This window comes from Ictidomys tridecemlineatus, unplaced genomic scaffold, assembly GCF_052094955.1.
Source record: "Ictidomys tridecemlineatus isolate mIctTri1 unplaced genomic scaffold, mIctTri1.hap1 Scaffold_3593, whole genome shotgun sequence".
Classification (NCBI taxonomy): domain Eukaryota; kingdom Metazoa; phylum Chordata; class Mammalia; order Rodentia; family Sciuridae; genus Ictidomys; species Ictidomys tridecemlineatus.
In genome coordinates this window covers 1-17,500 of record NW_027522437.1, presented here as the reverse complement: position 1 = coordinate 17,500, position 17,500 = coordinate 1, and the positions used below count along the sequence as shown (strand labels likewise).

Here is a 17,500-nt window from a genome sequence, read left to right as displayed (position 1 = left end):
AAGCTCAGGGTTCCTGGGGTCTCCGGGTCTGAGGCTGAGGTCAGGGTGTGCAAGCTCGGGGTTCCTGGGGTCTCCGGGTCTGAGGCTGAGGTCGGATCAAGAACTGGGCTTGGGGTCGGGGGCCTGTGGATCTGGAGGTACATCAAGGGCTCAGGCTGGGGCTCGGACTTGGGGCCGGAGTTTGGGAAGCAGGTTTCGGACTTGAAGTTAGGATTTGGAATTTCTGGTTGGGCCGACAGTCATGGCCATCTGGTTCTGAAAGATGGGCCAAGGGACTGCGACCTTGGCAGGAAATGGAGTAAAGGCACTCGACTTGGGGACCTTCAACAGGGTCTCAAGGCTCCTCTGCAGGACACTGTAGCACCAGCCTCCTCCAAAGGATCAACAGTGGCCTTTACCAGGGGCATCTCCACCCGGGGACACCTGGCAGTGTGGGACCCACTCCTGGTGGCCGCTGGGGAAAGGTGCAGCGGTATCTAGTGCCCAGCCCAGGGCTGTCCCAGCCTCAGGGATCAGACCCCAGGGGTGGTGGCACTGAGCGGAGAAACCCTGAGCTGGGGTGAGCCCGGGGCTGGTCCCAGTGGCCAGGGCCAGTGCACAGTAGGGGGGCCTCAGCTACGGAGGGAGGTGCAGGGCCAACCCGTCCCCTCCCCAGACTCACCCTCTCCGACCTGTCAGACCCCAGGGCTCTGAAGGCGAGAAGGGAGGAGGAGAGGCCTGCCCAAGGGGTCGGGTGTGGGGAGAGAGGCCAGCAGCCTTGGCAGGGTCCCCGAGGGCCTGAGCAGGGATCCCGGGGGGCCGGGGTGAGGGCCTGGGTTCCTGAGAGAGGCGGCACCATCTGGTCCCCCTCTTCCCTGTGCCAGGTGGAACTCGTGTCCTCGTAATAACAGTGGCCGGCGCCCGCGTGGCGCCGACCCAGGGTGCCCACCTCCCACCCCGAGTTTAACCTGCCCAAGGGCCCACGGTGGCAGGCCCCACTGCAACCCCACTTTACAGAGACAGCCGGGCAGAGAGGTCAGTGCGGTGCCCACGAGCGGGCTGTGATTGGCAGAGAGGCCCTGGACCTGGCTGGGGCTTCTTTTCCAGCCCCGGGGCCCCCGGGCGTTGGCTCGGGCAGCTGTCCTGCTGTCGCTCTGCCCGCAGGGTCTCCCCCCACCTCTCGACGGTTCCCGCGGCAGGAGCTGTTATTCCTCCTCCGCTGATGGGCAGCCCGGCTCGGGGTCAAGGGCCTCTCCACACAGCCGCTCTGCCCCGCATGGAGGCCACTTGTGCTTCTCGGTGCCTCAGCCCGGACTGCACCTGTGCCCGCCCCGGGGCCACTCCGGGGGCCGCGATCGACTGCACAGACAGCCTGGGAGTGCAGATTTCCACCTCAGCTCCGCGGGGCCATCCTGTGCCTGGCAGCAGCCACTCCCTAGGTGCCAGCAGTCCCCGCCCCCACGTGGGCTGTGACCACCCAAGCTGTGTAAGTCATTGTCATGTTTCCTGGGGACCCAGCTCCCCACCCCATGAGAAGACCGCCCCAGGGGTGGGGGGGCAAGGAGGAGCCCGCGAGGACACAAGAGCAGCAGGGCCTCCCCCTGTCCACCCCGCCCAGCCTCCTGCTGGAGCCCAGCGCTCCAGGGGACGGAGCCAGCCCAGGCTGCAGGCCCCACAGCACTTTCCCAGGGGGCAGCTGCCCTTGCTGGCCTGTCCCCGCTGAGCTGAGGCGGACTCGCCCACTTCAGGGTCAGGAAAGTCGCTCTGGCTCTGACATCAGACGGCGCAGGTTCCAAAGTCTCTCTTTCTGTTTTCCATGGAAAACAGAGGCAGTTTGTTCTAGAGCATTCCCAAGTCCCAGCTAGCCCTGATGCTCTCTCCGTCCATCCATCATCCATCTGTATTTTTGAGGTGCCGGGGATCGAACGCCCCCACGTGCCAGGGAAGCGTCCCCCCCTGAGCCCCATCGCCAGCCCTTTGTACTTTTTATTTTGACACCAAGTTGCCCAGGCCGGCCTCCAACGCCCGGTCCTCCTGCCTCGGCCTCCTGAGTGGCCTGGGTTGCCGGCGTGCACCACCCTGCCTGCCCGGCAACGTTCTGGTGTTCTGTCAAGAGGTTCAGTCCTGGCTGCACCCCTAACTCCAGGTGGCACTCTGGGCAGGCCACTGCCCCTCTCCAGTCTCCTCAATCTGTCACTCGCTGTAGGCCGCCAGCCCTTCAGTCACGGCACCTTCTCCTCGTCCTCCTCACGTGACTGTGTCCCTGCCAGGCTCCTGCTACTCCCTACCAAGTGCTCTTCTTCCTGTCACCTCCCAAAAGCTCCCTCAACACTGAGCCCAAGGCATTTGCTCCAGGAGGGTCTTTCTGATCCCTTTTGTTGGGGGGGGGATACTGGAGATTGAACTCAGGGGCACTCGACCCCTGAGCCACACCCCCAGCTCTATTTGGTATGTTACTTAGAGACAGGGTCTCCCTGAGTGGCTTAGGGCCTCACTTTTGCTGAGGCTGGCTTGGAACTCGCCATCCTCCCGCCTCAGCCTCCCCAGCTGCTGGGATTACGGGCGTGTGGGGTCTTATTTATCATCCTCACAGGCACAGGTGAGACGCATTGTGTTCTCACTTGGCACCTGTCACCCTCTACAAGAACACTGGCCATGGGGGGGGTGTCTCCACTAGACCAGGAGAGTCCTTGGGGACAGACACTGCTTCCCTCACGGAGCAGGAATTCAATAACGGCTTGAGGGAGTGAGGATGAATGAACTGGGCACTGGAAGCTGTCCTGGTGGCCGTCTCCAGAATCCGGAGGAGGAAGCCAACCCCCTGCAGGCTCCAGTCTCACCGCCAGGACTGGCTCCACCCCAGCCCCAGCCAGCGCCGCCGCCCACATGCTCTGCGGACGAGAGAGCACCTTGGACAGCGACCAGACGCTTTTAAAAAAGGCTTTTATGCTCCCTGAAGCGGCCTCCGTGGGGGCTGTCTGTGTGGACCTGCGGCCCCAGGGCAGCCATTTCTCCATCTCTCCACCCGCCCGTCCTTCCCGAGGACCAGGCAGGGTCCTGGGGTCCATGTCCTTCCCGTTGATGTAGCCACAAGCCCAAGCTGGGGCTGGACGGCCGCGCAGGACTTTGGAATCCCACCCCCCCCTCCTCTTCTCCTGGCCACAAGTCCCCAGACTGCCCCTTCCAAGCAGCCTGTGACAACCAAGAGCAGGTCTGCTTCCTGGCTCAGGGAGATGGGGAGACGTCTGTGCCCCGACCACCCGCCGGCAGGCATTTCCGCGAGTCCTAAGGACACGGCGTGGCGCCTGGCTCCCTGGGCCGCGGCCAAGTGGGGGTGAGGGAGGAGAGCCCACACAAGGTCAGCGACTCTGGGGCTTAGATCCACTCGCGATGCCACTTGTCACCGCCAACTTCTTCCCTTCCCTTGCCTCAGGTTGTAAGAAGAGGGGGAAGGGGCTCGGGCGCCCCCAGTGCTGGCTCAGCCCTGGGAGCAGTCGCTGGGATGCTGTCGGGGACGGGAGGCCATGTCTCCCTCCCCCAGCCCCAAGGCGGAGGGACCAGGACGGGAGGGCTTGGGGTGGAGAGGAGGGTGTGGAGGGAGGAGGATCTGTCCCAGCCCGGGTGTGAGAGACGAGTTAACAGCTCAATTGTTATTTCAATTACACGGATTATTTGAAAACAATGTTCTGAGTTTCATCACTGACAACCCGGGAAATGGCTGCCATGGCAACCTGGGAAAAGAATGGCCCTGGCCAGCCAATCCCAAGTTCCAACGCAGCCCAGTTTGTAAAGACTCTCCTCCAGGGGCTCCGTCCTGGGAGGAAGGACGGGGCAGGCGAAGGACCAGGACCGAGTGGGGAGGAGGACAGAGGAGAGCCCGTCCCAGGAGAGGGGGGAGTTGGGGTTCCTTTCAGAACCGTCCCACCGCAGTCCCCTGGTGCCCCACAGGCCTGGCATACGGCTCAGGCCCTTCAGTGGGGACAGCATTCCCAGGACAACCCGTCCCTTCCCCCCCACGGAGGGGACACGGCCCTGACCTCAGCCTGACAGCAGGTGAGCCTCTCCTGGCCAGGGAGGGGCAGGCGCGTCCTGCCAGGGTCCCAGGGTCTCTCCTTGCCGCCTCGGTGCCTGGCCCAGCCTTCTCCAATGAGGCGTCCCCGGTGCTCTCCAGAAAAAGCCTTTCTCTTGGAGACCACTGTGCTCTCCTGTCCAGGAAGGGGCCAACCGGACTGAAGCTGGCCGGAGGCCAGGGCAGCAGAAACCCCGTTCTGAGAGCCCCTGTCCTCCCCCGCTGCAGTCCCAGGCCCAGAATCCCTCTTCCCTTCAGGCTCACAGGAAACCCAACAGGGTGCTGGCAGGTACTGGGCCTGGTCGACGAAGCTCCTGACAAATAGTAGCTCATTTAACTCTCACCCTGGCCCTGTGACACTGGGGTCATTGTCCCCGTCTTCCAGATGGGGAAACCCAGGTGGTCAAGTGCCTTAGGCAAGGCCTGGCAGCCGGGAGGGACAGCAAAGGGACTCAGACCCAGGCAGTGGGGTTCCAGAACCCAGGCCAACGTCCTCATTCCTCCAGACAGAAGGCAGCCGGCTGAGTCACACCCACGGCCAGTGATGCATCAGACCCAAGGCGCCTTCTTCCCAGGGCCACCCGGCCTCTTCCCAGAGCCACCCCCGGCCCCTCTTCCCAGAGCCACCCCCGGCCTCTTCCCAGGGCCACCTCCAGCCTCTCTTCCCAGGGCCACCCCGGCCTCTTCCCAGAGCCACCCCGACCTCTCTTCCCAGGGCCACCCCGGCCTCTTCCCAGGGCCACCCCGGCCTCTCTTCCCAGGGCCACCCCGGCCTCTCTTCCCAGGGCCACCCCGGCCTCTCTTCCCAGGGCCACCCCCGCCTCTCTTCCCAGGGCCACCCCGACCTCTCTTCCCAGGGCCACCCCGACCTCTCTTCCCAGGGCCACCCCAGCCTCTTCCCAGGGTCACCCCGGCCTCTCTTCCCAGGGCCACCCCGGCCTCTCTTCCCAGAGCCACCCCCGGCCCCTCTTCCCAGAGCCACCCCGGCCTCTCTTCCCAGGGCCACCCCGGCCTCTCTTCCCAGGGCCACCCCGGCCTCTCTTCCCAGGGCCACCCCACGCCCCCCTGAAGCCCCCGCACCCTCTTTTGACAGCTCAGCAGGGACCGGGTGGACAGGCAGGAACACAGCAGGGGACAGGGATGCTGCTGAGAAGCGGCTGTTGGGAGGTAAACGCTGGCTCCTGAGCCCCAAGCCTGGTCCTCTGTAAGAAGAGTCTCCATAACGAGGTGCCTACCGCGGGGGGCACTGTCGTGCCTGACCTCACCCCAGTGACCACCCCTGGGCGCACTTGCTCTCCCCATTTTACAGACGAGGAAACGGAGGCTCGGGAGTCAGAGAGCCTTGCCCAAGGCCTTCCAACCAGCATGTGCCCGATGGAGACTGGCGCTCAGGCCTCCCAGCTGCTGACCGCCATTAGCAGGCCGTGGTTCCTGTCCCCAAGGGAGCAGTGGGAGAGAGGATCCAGGTAAGAACGGCCCGTGAAGGCTGGAAGAGGCGCGCAGACTGAGGACGGGAGGCCTGGGCCCAGGTGACAAGGGCTGCCGGCAGGAACGGACGTGGGCGCAGCAGCCTGGCTGGGCCACTGTGGCTCGGGCTCCGTGGCAGAGGGTGCCGGGCGCCAAGCAGGTGGTGAGGAGCTGGCGGGCTGCTGGCGGGTGAGGCCAGGGAGCCCCCGCTGGCCTCCGTCTCCCCGTCCCCAGGAGCCTCCCTCTCACGCAGTGCAGCAGTTTCCCGGAGCATTTCCTCCAATTTGTGGTTGTTTTCCTAACCCAGCTTCTCCCACAGAGAGCGAGCCAAGCTGAGCCGCTGCCAAAGCTGCTGGTCCCCACCTCAGTGTCCCCAAGCCTCCAGGGTACAGGGAGGGCCCCTCTGAGGGCCCCCTTCTCATCCCGGGGCCCGCTGAGCTGGCGCAGAGACCCAGGGGTGGAGCCACCCCCGCGGGCCTGGGCCTGAGGGACAGCCAGGGCGGTTCCCTGGGTTGGCCGGTGGCCCAGGGTCCTCCAGGAGGACAGGACTGAGTGAGGAGGCCCGGGTGCTGGGAGGGGGAGGGGGAGGGGGGCCAGGGGGGAGATGAGGGCTCAGGGGGGGACGGAAAGTCCCTGTGTGACAACAGGGACAGCCTGCCCGACAGTGGCCATGAGCTAGGTGAGGTGGCCAGGTGCCCAGCGAGGGACAAGAGCTGGGGGTTGTTGGGGCTGGAGGCTCAGAGCATTCAGGGCTCCGGGACGGGTGGGGCTCTGGGGGGGCCGGGGCCTCCGCAAAGAGGCGCAAGCGCTCTGTTGGGGGGAGGCGCTGCTGGGAGGGGACAGGGCCCGCACAGGAAGGGGGGTCCCGGGAGACGGTGGGGACTCAGCCAGGGGCTCAGAGGGGACTGGGATTTGTGAGGAGGGTGGCGCATCCTGAGGGGGCTCAATTAGGGGCCAGGGGCTGAACGGGGGATAGCGCGGCAGAGGATGGGGCGTGGGGAGGCCCGGGAGGCCGGCTGGGAGCCGAGGGGGCCAGAGCCCTGCTCAAGGGCCGTTCTGAGGTTGAATGCTGCCATCTCCCCCGCCCCACGACCAGGCACCCCCCCCCCCCCCCCCCGGTCTCAGCCCCTCCTGGCCACACAGAGACTGTGGCGGGCGCAGTCTGCCACCTCCTGGACCTGTGTTCCTCCACCCACCCACCCGTCTTTCTCCAAAGCCAGGCCCTAGTGCTCCTCCACTAACCCCTCCAGAAACGCTCCCGGCTGCACCCATTTCTCTAAGTCACCCCTCCAGATCTGGTATCCCCTACAGCCAAACACTTACCAGGTAAACTACTTCAGACCTTGTAGTGATCAATGGGTTAGTTCTCCCTCACAGCTAGCCTTGATCCCTCCAGCTGCCAAGTTCCCCTCTTGTGTCCCGGGAAGCTTCCTGAATCCCCTCAGCCAGATGATGAGCATTTGACACATTTATGGAGCACCTACTATGTGCCCGTCTGGCTTTTAAATACTTCTGATAGGAGGGTAGTTTAGAGGATGTGAAAGACAGTTTTTGCCTTCAAGGGGACTCAGCCTACTTGTGCAGGTGTGTGTGAGCGTGCATTCGCACTCAAACACGTACAGAATTCAAGGGGGAAATGGCAAAACAGTGTTAATGGCTAAAGCTTCTAGAACATGGCCCATCTGCCGGCCATTGTCCACCCTCTGAGGACACAAAGTCTCTTCCCAAGTTTCTCTCTGCTAGATAAAAGTGTCCCGGTCACTTCTGTCAACTTTTCTAATCGCTATCCTCATTTTCAGGCATCTCCAAATACTCGTGTCAAGATTTCACCTGAAGAGTGCTCGCCTAGCACGTGCGAGGCCCTGGGTTCGATCCTCAGCACCACGTAAAACGAAATAATAAAATAAAGGTTTTGGTCCAACTACAACTAAACATTAAAAAAGAAGGATTTCACCTGACCCCTGCACATAGTAGGTGCACAAAAAGTAGATCTTGCATTGATGAATAGGAGAGGACAGGGCCTCTGGTGGATTTGTGGATGAATGAGCATGGACAGATGGGTAGAGCCAAGAAAGAGAGAGGTCCACATGCAGTGGATGGCAGCGGAGTGGATGAGTGTGTGAGACAGCAGGGTGTGGACCACAGGAAGACGGAGAGTTAAATAGACTGGATGGATGGACGCATGGACGGATGGATGGATGGATGGACAGATCGACGGATGGATAAATGGTTGGATGGATGGATGGATGGTTGTTGGATGGATGGACGAATGGACGGATGGATGGATGGATGGTTGAATGGATGGATGGATGGATGGATGGATGGGATGGATGGTTGGATGGTTGAATGGATAGATGGATGGATGTTTGGATGGTTGGATGGATGGATGGTTGGATGGATGGTTGGATGGCTGGATGGTTGGATGGCTGGATGGTTGGATGGGATGGATAAATGGTTGGATGGATGGATGGATGGATAAATGCATGGATAGATGGTTGGATGGATGGTTGGATGGATGGGATGGATGGTTGGATGGTTGAATGGATAGATGGATGGATGGTTGGATGAATGGCTGGATGGATGGGATGGATGGTTGGATGGGATGGATAAATGGTTGGATGGATGGATGGGATGGATGGATGGATGGATAAATGCATGAATAAATGGTTGGATGGATGGTTGGATGGGATGGATAGATGGTTGGATGGATGATGGCTGGATGGCTGGATGGGATGGTGAAATGGTTGGATGGATGGATGGATGGATGGCTGCTTGGGCAGGTGCTGGCATTTCGACTTTCTCTCCTATTTCGGAGTTGGGGTGTAGGTTGGGGGGTAGAGCACTCTCCTAGTCCAGGGCCTGGGGTCAACCCCCAGCTCCCCCCACGTTTCCCACGTGTAGACTCCTGTAATTTGGTTAGTGGACCCTGGTTCTCCCAGGCCCCGGCTTGAGACCTCACCGTGCTCGGGTCCTCCTCCCACTCCACTGCTCTCCCACGCCCGAGCAGCTCAAGCCTTGGGTCCTATGTCCTTGGTGTTTTCCCTGTGGCCCCTCCGCGACCTCAGGCAGCCCTGCCCGCTGTCTGCTGGGTGGTTCCAGATGCCCTGTCCCCGGCTGCTTTCCCCCCTGCCAGGGGCTGCCCGCTCCGCTCGGGTCAGCACCTTCAGGGGCTCCCTGTCGCCCACCTTCCTCAGCCCGAGGCTCCGCACGGAGTCCTGCTGGCCTTCCCTTCTGCTCCTCTCTCATTCCTCCCTTTTGTGTCCTCCGTGCTCTGGTCAACTGGGTCACAAGCTGTCACCCAGACACTCACCAAGCCTCCTCCACCCCCAGGAAGCCGGCCCTGTCCGTCCACCTGCGGCAATGCCGTGCAGCTCAGCAGAGCGCCGTCTGCCACCCCGGGAACCCTCCCTCGTGCCCTACCTGATGGAGCCCGAACTGGGCCATCAAGACACACGACTGGAGGTCCTACTATGTGCCCGCCTGGCTAACAGGGCCCTGGAGGCGGGGGGAGAGAGGATACGGGAGGTAAGGGCTCAGCTTGCTTGTGCAGGTGTGTGTGAGAGCAGGCTTGCACACGTGCACACTTGCGCGCGCGCACACACACACAAGCACACACACACGGAGTTCAGGGGAAAACATCAGGGCACAGTAATGTGGCATGAGGGCCTCTGCTTCCAGAGCACGGACACGGGGCACTCGTCATGGGATCCTCTCAACAAACCTCGGGTCGGTGCAGAGGAAGCTGAGGCAGGAGGCCGGGTGACACTAAGGCCACTCAGCTGGTGAGGGGCAGGGCTGGGCGGAGCCCCGACCACCCTGTCCTGTACTCAAGGCAGGACCCAGTGGGGGTGTGTAAATAGGATGGCCAGAGGGGGGTGGACAGGGAGGACTCAGGACCAGGTTCCTACCACCTGCGCCCCCTCGGCCACACTGTGGTCCCCTCTGCCACCCTCTCTCCCTTCCCTGCCAGCAGGGGTGTGAAGACCCTCGGCTCTGAGGCCCAGTGGACCCTGGGCCCGTCGCCACCTCTCTCAAAGCCTCCGTTCCCCCTCTGCACCGTGGGCTGGGCTCAGCCACCGCCAAGCCCCATGGACACCCAACTGCAGAGACCTAAACGCAGCGCAGCACCCGGGAAGGTGTAAGCCCGGGAGCCCCCTGGAGTCCCCAGAATGCACAGCTTCGGCCCCTGGTCCCCGCAGGCCCCTGCTGGGAGGCCAGGGTCCTAATGTGATCACCTGATTCAGCCCGACGTGTCACCTGTCTGTCATCTTGTCTGCCTGCTGACCTGGATCCACCTGTCTCTGCCACCCATCCATCAGCTTGCCTGGGCCCGTCCACCCCGTGTCCCTCTGCCTGGTGTCTGTCACTCTTCCTGTCACACACAGAGCCCACCTCCCTACCCTCTGTCCACCCGTCTGCGATTCTGCCAGTGCTGCGGTGACAACAGAGGTGTGGCGTGGCCTTCTCCATTTCCCCGGGGGCTGGCGACTGTCAGACCTGCCCCCAGGAGCCAGCCACTCTCTGCCGTCCACCCTGTCCCTCCCCAGGGACCCGCCCCCTCCTCGATGGACCCAGAGGCTTCGACTTGAGCAATCTGGTCAGGGCCACGCGCCTCCTGCCAAAAGTGCCCAAGTGGTCCCCAAGGAAATCGCTGGACAAGTGCGTGAAGACGTGTGAACAGGTAGCCAAGAACTGGAAACAACCCAGATGGCCGGCGGCGGGCGGCTGAATGAATCACGGACCAGCCGCACCCGGTGAGCCACGCAGCTCTTAAAACTGATGACACGCGAGACACTCACGGTACAGTACAGAGGGGAAAGCAGGTCACCCAGGCCACGGAGAAAGCAAGGTGCCATTTTAAAAACCTACCTGTGTCACCGAGGCTACGCTGGAGACGGTGGCCAACACCCAGAGTGGTACTGTGGCCGATCAAAAATGCTCCCGTACACGCCAACACACGCACACTCACATGTACACACGCACATACTCACACTCACACACGCACACACGTATAAATCCGCACGGGCGCGTGCCCCCGGCCACTCTGATGGAAACCCCCTGGGGGCGGGCTCTGGGTTAAGTGCTGGGGCCACCGTAGCAGATGAGGAAACCGGGCACAGCCAGGCTAGACCCGCAGGCCCACTGGACAGGCTCTCGGTCAGCAGGTGGCCTTTTTGGCCGCGCATGTCTATAGCTTGCCTATTTTTTAAAAAGTGACCTATGTTTACGTGGGTGGTACCGAAATGACAGAACCTACCCAGGCAAGGAAAGCAGGGGGCCGGGCGCCCGCAGGCAGCGTGCCCCCCATGCCCACTTCTGGGCCCAGCCTTGCCTGCCCCCAGCTCCTGGCAGGGGACCGGTGTGCGGCCGTGCTGGGCGCCCGAGGCCCTCTCTGGCCCACGCTGCGTTCCGTGAGGACCCAGGGGCGGCTGTGCCTGCCTCGCGGCCCCCGGGGCTGGGCTCCCCAACTCGGCAGCCCCCATCCTGGGCTGCAGGACCCGCTGGGGTGGGGCGGGGTCTGTGCCCTGCAGGGTGACCGGGGCACCCCTGGTCTGTCCCCACTAGATGCCAGCAGCAGCCTTCTACCCAGAGTGACAACTGAACACATTCACAGACGTGGCCAAGGGCCCCTCGAGGGGGACACTGCTCTACGGTGTGGAGGGTGACCGAGGCAGCCCTGGGGACACGGAGGCGTACTGCTCTGCAGAGGAGCTGGGCGGGTGGCAGGGCTGGGGCGGGGCGGCTGCCCGGGCCGCACCTGGCCCTGAGACAGGGCCCTCGGGGTTCCTTTCACTCCACTGGCTCGGCCTGGACGCTGGCCTCCTCCATCCTCCAGGGCCAGCGCGGCAGGGTGGCCCGTTCCTACACAGGCGGAGCCCACCCAGAGCCCGCATGCCCAGTGCCAGCTGGGCTCACCTGCTCTTGAGACCCTTCCCTGTCACACTGACCGTCTCTGTGACCCATGGGACTCCTGCTGTCCCCGGGCCTCCACAGCCACCCAGCCCTCTCAGGGCCTGCAGCCCACCCGGCAGCCTGGCCACCAGCAGCCCTGGCCCGGACATCCCCGCCAACCCATTTTCCTAAGGGGAAGTGCCACCAAGGCCCCTCCCTGCTGGAGGCCTCGAGGTGGCCCTGCTCAGGGTGGCTCCCTCCCCTGGGGACCTGGTACCCCCTCCCCAGGCCTGGGCCTGCGTCCCTGCCCCGTCCTTCCTCCCGTCTCCCCTGGATGACTGCGGCTCCACCTGACCCCGCCTGCAGGCTCTCCGCCCCCATGGAAGCCCCTGCTGCTCTGTCCACGGACACCGGAACTGTCCATTGTGTCCCTGCCCCGGACCCCCAGACGCCCGTGGGCTGGGGTCCACGGCTCGCGCCCTGCGTGCTTGGCGCACAGCGCACGCTTGGCGTAAATGTGTAAGTAGACGTTTGAAAGTGGAAGTCGGGGGGCCAGCAGGCGGCGGGCGGGTGAGGACGGGGCGCTGTGAGGTTGGGTCTTGAACCCGCTGCAAGATGGCCAGGGGAGGGCCACCAGGTGGGAGAGTGGGCTTGGAGGCCCGGTGGGGGATAAGGGGGAGGCAGGCGGATTACAGGGACCTTGAGTGTCACCGTGCGGAGGAGCTGGACTTAATTCAGTAGGCGATGGGGAGCCCTGGGAGGGTTTTAATCAAGGAAGTGACATGATCCACCTGCGCTGCAGAAGATGGCTCGGCCGCTGCAGGGAGCGCGGTGGGAGGGGACAGGAGGCCGGGGGCCAGGAGGGGCTGCCCAGTGGTGCAGGCCGAAGCCTGTGAGGGCTGAGAAGGGTGGTGGGAGGGGGCGTGGGGGGAACCAGGGTGTTGGGAACCTGGGCAGCCTCCACCCCCTGAGGCCAGGGCCGTCCATGGAGGACCCTGAGGTCAGAAGCACATCCTGGTGGTCCCGACCCCACTCCTCAGGCAGCCAAGGTCCTGCCCAGAGCCAAACAGAAGTCGCTGCCTTCAGCCCTATGGGAGCTGAGGGTCACAGCCGGGGGACGTTAAGAGTAACAATACCGCTCTGTTGGCACAGTGTGCTGTGTGCTGGGCGCCGCACACATGCTTGCATATTTAACTTCACAATGACCCAGTGAGGTATATTTTCCTTCCACTTCATAGAGGAAGACACAGACTCAGAGAAGTGAAGAAACTTTCCTGAAGTCACACAGCCACCCAGTTGCAAACTGAGGTGGGTCTGACTCTCCAATGCCTCTGTTCCTGAGCAGCTATTGATATTATATGAAGGAAGGAGCTGGTGGCCAGTGGATGGCGAAGGCTTGTGGGTCTGATGAGGAAGTAAGAAGTCCCCAGGCTCATCTCCATGTGACAGCCAGAGGGAGCCCACTGACAGGAGGGAGACAACCCTGGGGTGATGGAAGCTCCAGGTTCCTGCACCTCGGGTCAGACCCAGCTCCAAGGCTGCGTCCCACTGTCAGGGAACTGGGCCAAGGAGGGGGGTGTGTATCCTGGACCCCAGTTGGGCCACCTTTGTGCTAACTCAAGAAGGCCTGCTTCTCTGGGGACAAGCAGCTCCACAGGCCATGGGTAACACCAGAGGAGGCCTCTTTGCAAATTAAAGAAAGGTGCCCCTTCCTCCGAGCAGAGCCTGCCTTTAGGGCACCTGACTTGTTGAGTGGAGCTGAAAATAGATTTCAGCCACTATTCTCCTCCTGACTGCGCGCCCTTGGACAGTCAACAACCTACCCACCTGGACATGCCAGCCACACCTCCAGCCTTCCCGTCTTGCACCCTTGTCCCTTAATAGCCACACTGAGTCATCTTCAATGACAAAAACATTCATCCACCTTGCCAGATACCTAGAACACAAATTAGATGGAACTTTCCTGCTAATGCTTGCCTGCCTCACCCAGGAGAGAAGAGACAGTCCTTTAGACCCACTGGTCTGAGGGAAAAGTTGAGGTCACCCCTGTCCTGACAGCTGGGGTGGGGTGGGGGCTCCTAGGCTTTCTCTAAAGGGTCGGAATCAGAACCCGCAGCCCTAGGAGGCAGACACCTCCTATTAGGAGTTCCATCGTGGGTGCTCCCAAGACCCCGGGAGGGAGGGTGGGTGCAGGGTGGAGGGCCCAGCACCCCCGCTGGGGACCTGACCTGGGCTGGGGCCCTCCTTCTCTCAGAGGAATGATGGTGGGCGCCCCACTTGTCCCCACCCCCTGGCCTGCTCTGGCAGGGACGGGGAAGCCCACCCCCGGGCCCCAGCCCAGCCACCCCTTTAGGGCCACCTCTACCCTCACAGCCACCGGCCTCCCTCTCAGACCCAGCCCCTCCTCCCAGGCCACACAGCAGCCGCTGCCCGCGTTATGTAAACCGGAGCCATTCCCTCTCCCTCTCTCTCTCTCTCCCTCTCTCTCTCTGCACCTGAGGATGCATTTCCAAATGAAACTTCCTGATGGAAGGAAAAGGGGGAGAAAACCCGATTGGATCGTCCGACCCCCCTAGCCCAGTGGTGGGCAAACCGGCTGCTGCCCACTTTGCTCGCAGGGAGGGGACGGCCACCCAGAGCCCTGCCCTGAGAGGGTTTCAGAATGCAGCTCCCCGGAAAATCAGGGTTTGGGGAGACGGAGCCGTTGGAAGTCCAGCCTGGAGCCTCTGTGCTCGTAGGCCACCACCAGAAACACCCTGAGACCCTCGCACCCCCCCCCCCCCGACAGAAGGACTGTGACTTGCCTGGGGTCACAATCCTCTTTTAGGGACTAAGTCTGTCTTCAGTGTCTGTTATTTAGGGTTCTCTGTCGAAGCCACGCAGCTGGTTTCCAAGCACAGGGGCTGGGGGTCTGACTTAAACATCTCGGGCTGCTTTTTTTTGTACTAGAGATGGAACTCAGGGGCACTCGACCACTGAGCCCCACCCCCAGCCCTATTTGGTATTTTATTTAGAGACAGGGTCTCACTGAGCTGCTAAGCGCCTCACCATTGCTGAGGCTGGCTTGGAACTCGTGATCCTCCTGCCTCAGCCTCCCAAGCTGCTGGGATGACAGGTGTGCACCACCGTGCCGGCTCTCAGGCCGCTTTTGGCCTTGTCTTTCTGCTCTGCTTCTCCCCAGACCTGCCCGTCGCACACTAGGGCGATGGTAATGTCTGCAAGTCAAGACACCTGAGTCCCCATTTCTGACTCTGGATACTTTCCCATGTGACCTTGGGCCTCTGTTTCTAGTACTTTAAATGGGGAAGAAGGCAGCCCAGGTGCCTCCAGTGTGATGACCATCAGGAATAGAGGACGGGTTCCGTCTCCAGGAACCTGCAACAGGGCTCCCAGGAGGAGCAGGGTCCTCAGCTGAGGGCAGTTGCAAAATCTCGGCTCTGAGTTCCCAGAGGAGCACACGGCCACTCCCAGGGATAGTGCTTAAAGGTGGCACTGGCCATCCCTTTCAGGAGGCATGGAAGAGAAGCATCAGGACACTGGGAAGCAGAGGAACGGGGGTGAATGGAGTGGAGGAGTGGCTGGGCAGATCTGAGGGGTAGGTGACCAGGGAGACACTGAGGCAGGCAGGATGGGAGCCAGATGGAGAAATCATCGTGGATGGGCAAAGACTAGGACACCAACGACGGGTATCATTAGGGCACACAGGGAAACTGCAGACAGGGCTGTGGGACGGGAGGGATTAAAGGGGCCGGGTGGGCGCTGATGAGCAAGTACAGGGATGTGGATGGGGCCGAGGGGCATGAAGGTTAGGGAGGGGTCCTGGGATTCTACGCAGTGGAGATGTCCATGTAGGGCAGTGGCGCTGACCGGTGGGAAGAAGACGATGAGATGGAGAGGCCAACAGAGGGCTGGCAGCAGCCAGAGTCCTCAAATGAACGGTGGCCGGTGCTGGGGCACCTTGGCCAATCCCAGGGACCCGGAGGGTGCTGAAATTAGACCCACGGAAATAGAAGCTGGCACGCGCAACCTCTGCGACGCGGGCAAGGGTGGGAGGCCAGGCAAGAGGGCTCCCAGCGGTGCCCGTGGGAAGCCTTCCGCCGGCTTCCTGCCCGCCACCAGGGGGTGCCCCCCGCAGCCCGGGAGACCCCGGGGTATCCGGCTCAGCTCCTTGCGCTGCAGCCCCGCCTGGTGGTCTCCCGTGGGGACCCAGCTGAGGCAGGAGCCCCACGGTGCCACAGAAGAGGGAGTGGGGAGATCAGGTCCAGAGGCGCGAGCCAGAGGGGGCCTCGGTGCCCACAGAGGAAGGTCCAGGACTCCGCGCCCACAGTCCACCCTCCGCCTTGAGCGCCCCGGCCCGGGGGCCAGTCCTAAGTGGCACTCCCTTTAGACGTGAGGCTGTCGGGGCCCCGTCCGTCTTCCGTGGCGGGAACAGTGTCCCCGGAGTCGGATCTTAAGAAAGAGGACCTGTCACCCCGACGGCTGGAGGGCGCAGGGTCGCGCCCGTAGGAGTCCCTGAGCGCCGGATGCTCGCACCCTGAGGTGGCCGCAGCCCTGCGTGTCGCCGCCGCTGGAGTCCGCCTCTGGGGGACCCCGGACGCGGCCCGACCTCGCGCACACACCGCGCGCCCACGCTCCGCCGTGCGGTATTTCCCGGCCCGGACCCGCCTCCGGGAGGGCGCGAGCCGAGCCCCGGCGGCGCGGGTGGTGGCGCGAGCGCCCGGTCCCGGCCCCGCTGGGCTGCGCGCCGCCTCCCGGCCCCCCGCGCTGCCGGCCCCGGCCTGCGGGGGTCCCCGGGCTCGCGGGCGGCGGCGGCGGGGCGGGGGCAGCCGGGCCGGGCTGCGGCCGGGGGGCGGCCGGCTCCGCGCCGGGGAAAGTTTGGACGTGGGAAACTCGCGCCCGCCGCCCGCCCGCCGCCGCCGAGGGGAGGCGCGGCCGGCCCGGGCCCCTGCGGCGGGAGGCTCCCCCCGCGCCGCCGCCGCCGCTCCCCGCCGGGCGCCCTCCGGGCCGGCAGCCTCCCTCGCGATCCCGCCGCCCCCCGCGCCCCTGGCGCTCTTACCTCGGGGAGCGGCCCGGGGCTCCCCAGCCCTGCGCCTCGGGACGCTGCGTGCGGCGGGAGCCCGGCGCGGCGCGCGGCGAGTCCGGAGCCCGCGGCCGCCCGGAGGAGCCGGAGGGAGAGCGGGAGCGAGAGGGGAGCCGCGGCGGCGAGTGCGCGCGTGTGTGTGAGCGAGAGAGCGAGGGAGCGAGGGAGTGAGCGAGCGGGAGCGAGGGAGGGAGCGTGTCTGACTGGGGGAGTGTGCAAGGGACGATCCCTGCCTTCCTTCCGCAGCCTCTGGTGGAGACTCGCAGAATGCAGCGCCGCCGGGCAGAGCCGAGCCGAGCGCCGCGCCGCGCCGAGCCGCAGGCGGCCGCCAGCCCGGACCCCTCGGCGGGAGCCGCGCCCCCCACCCCGACCGCGGCCCTCCCCCGCCGGGAGGGGCCGGCCTCTGCCTCTCGCCGCCCAGTCCCCGGAGCCCCTCCCCCGGGGACGGTGCCCCTCCCTCCTCCAAGCCCAGATCTGCGCGAAGGGAGCGCCCCCAGGAGGGGGACCGACTCGCTCCCCGCCTGGCAGCTCAGCTCTCGGCAGCCCCGGGAGCCCGACCCTGCTCCCCCACCTGACTCCACTGGGTCCGGTTTCCCTTTCCCACCACCGTGGGAGCCTGGCTTCAGAGGGGACGGGTGCGATGGAAGGTGGGGGCAGGCTCCTCACGCGGCCACCCCTGGCTGCCTGCCTGGAAAGGCCCCTTGCACAGGCCAGGCCATCTCAGAAATTATCACTGGCAGGAGGTGGCAGACACTGGTGCCCAGGGCTGTGCGTCCCCAGGCAGGTGGGAGGTCGAGTATCCGGGAAGGGAACCCTGTGGGCTTCTCCTGCCTCTGGACACCTCTGCAGTCAACCAATTGAGCAGGTAGGCGGGACAGCCCCTCCCAAGCTGAGCACCCTCCCCTTGCCCAGAAACCCCCTGCAGTTGGCTCGCCCCTTCGGTTAAAATCCCCCAGCCTGCTGCCTGTGTCTTTTCTGCCTGGCCCGGTTTCTTGGTCTCTGCCGCCCGGTTG

The 17,500-nt window shown here is 63.8% G+C and overlaps 1 protein-coding gene across 1 annotated transcript in view; it reads right to left on the bottom strand.

Annotated features, from left to right (window-relative positions):
- Cdh22 (cadherin 22) overlaps nucleotides 1-16,830 on the bottom strand; it is a 112,637-nt gene extending 95,807 nt beyond the window's left edge. The window contains exon 1 of the mRNA XM_078036419.1: nucleotides 16,464-16,830. The gene's annotated coding sequence lies outside the window, so the exon portion shown is untranslated. The remainder of the gene's footprint in view (nucleotides 1-16,463) is intronic.
- Nucleotides 16,831-17,500: the final 670 nt, after the last annotated feature.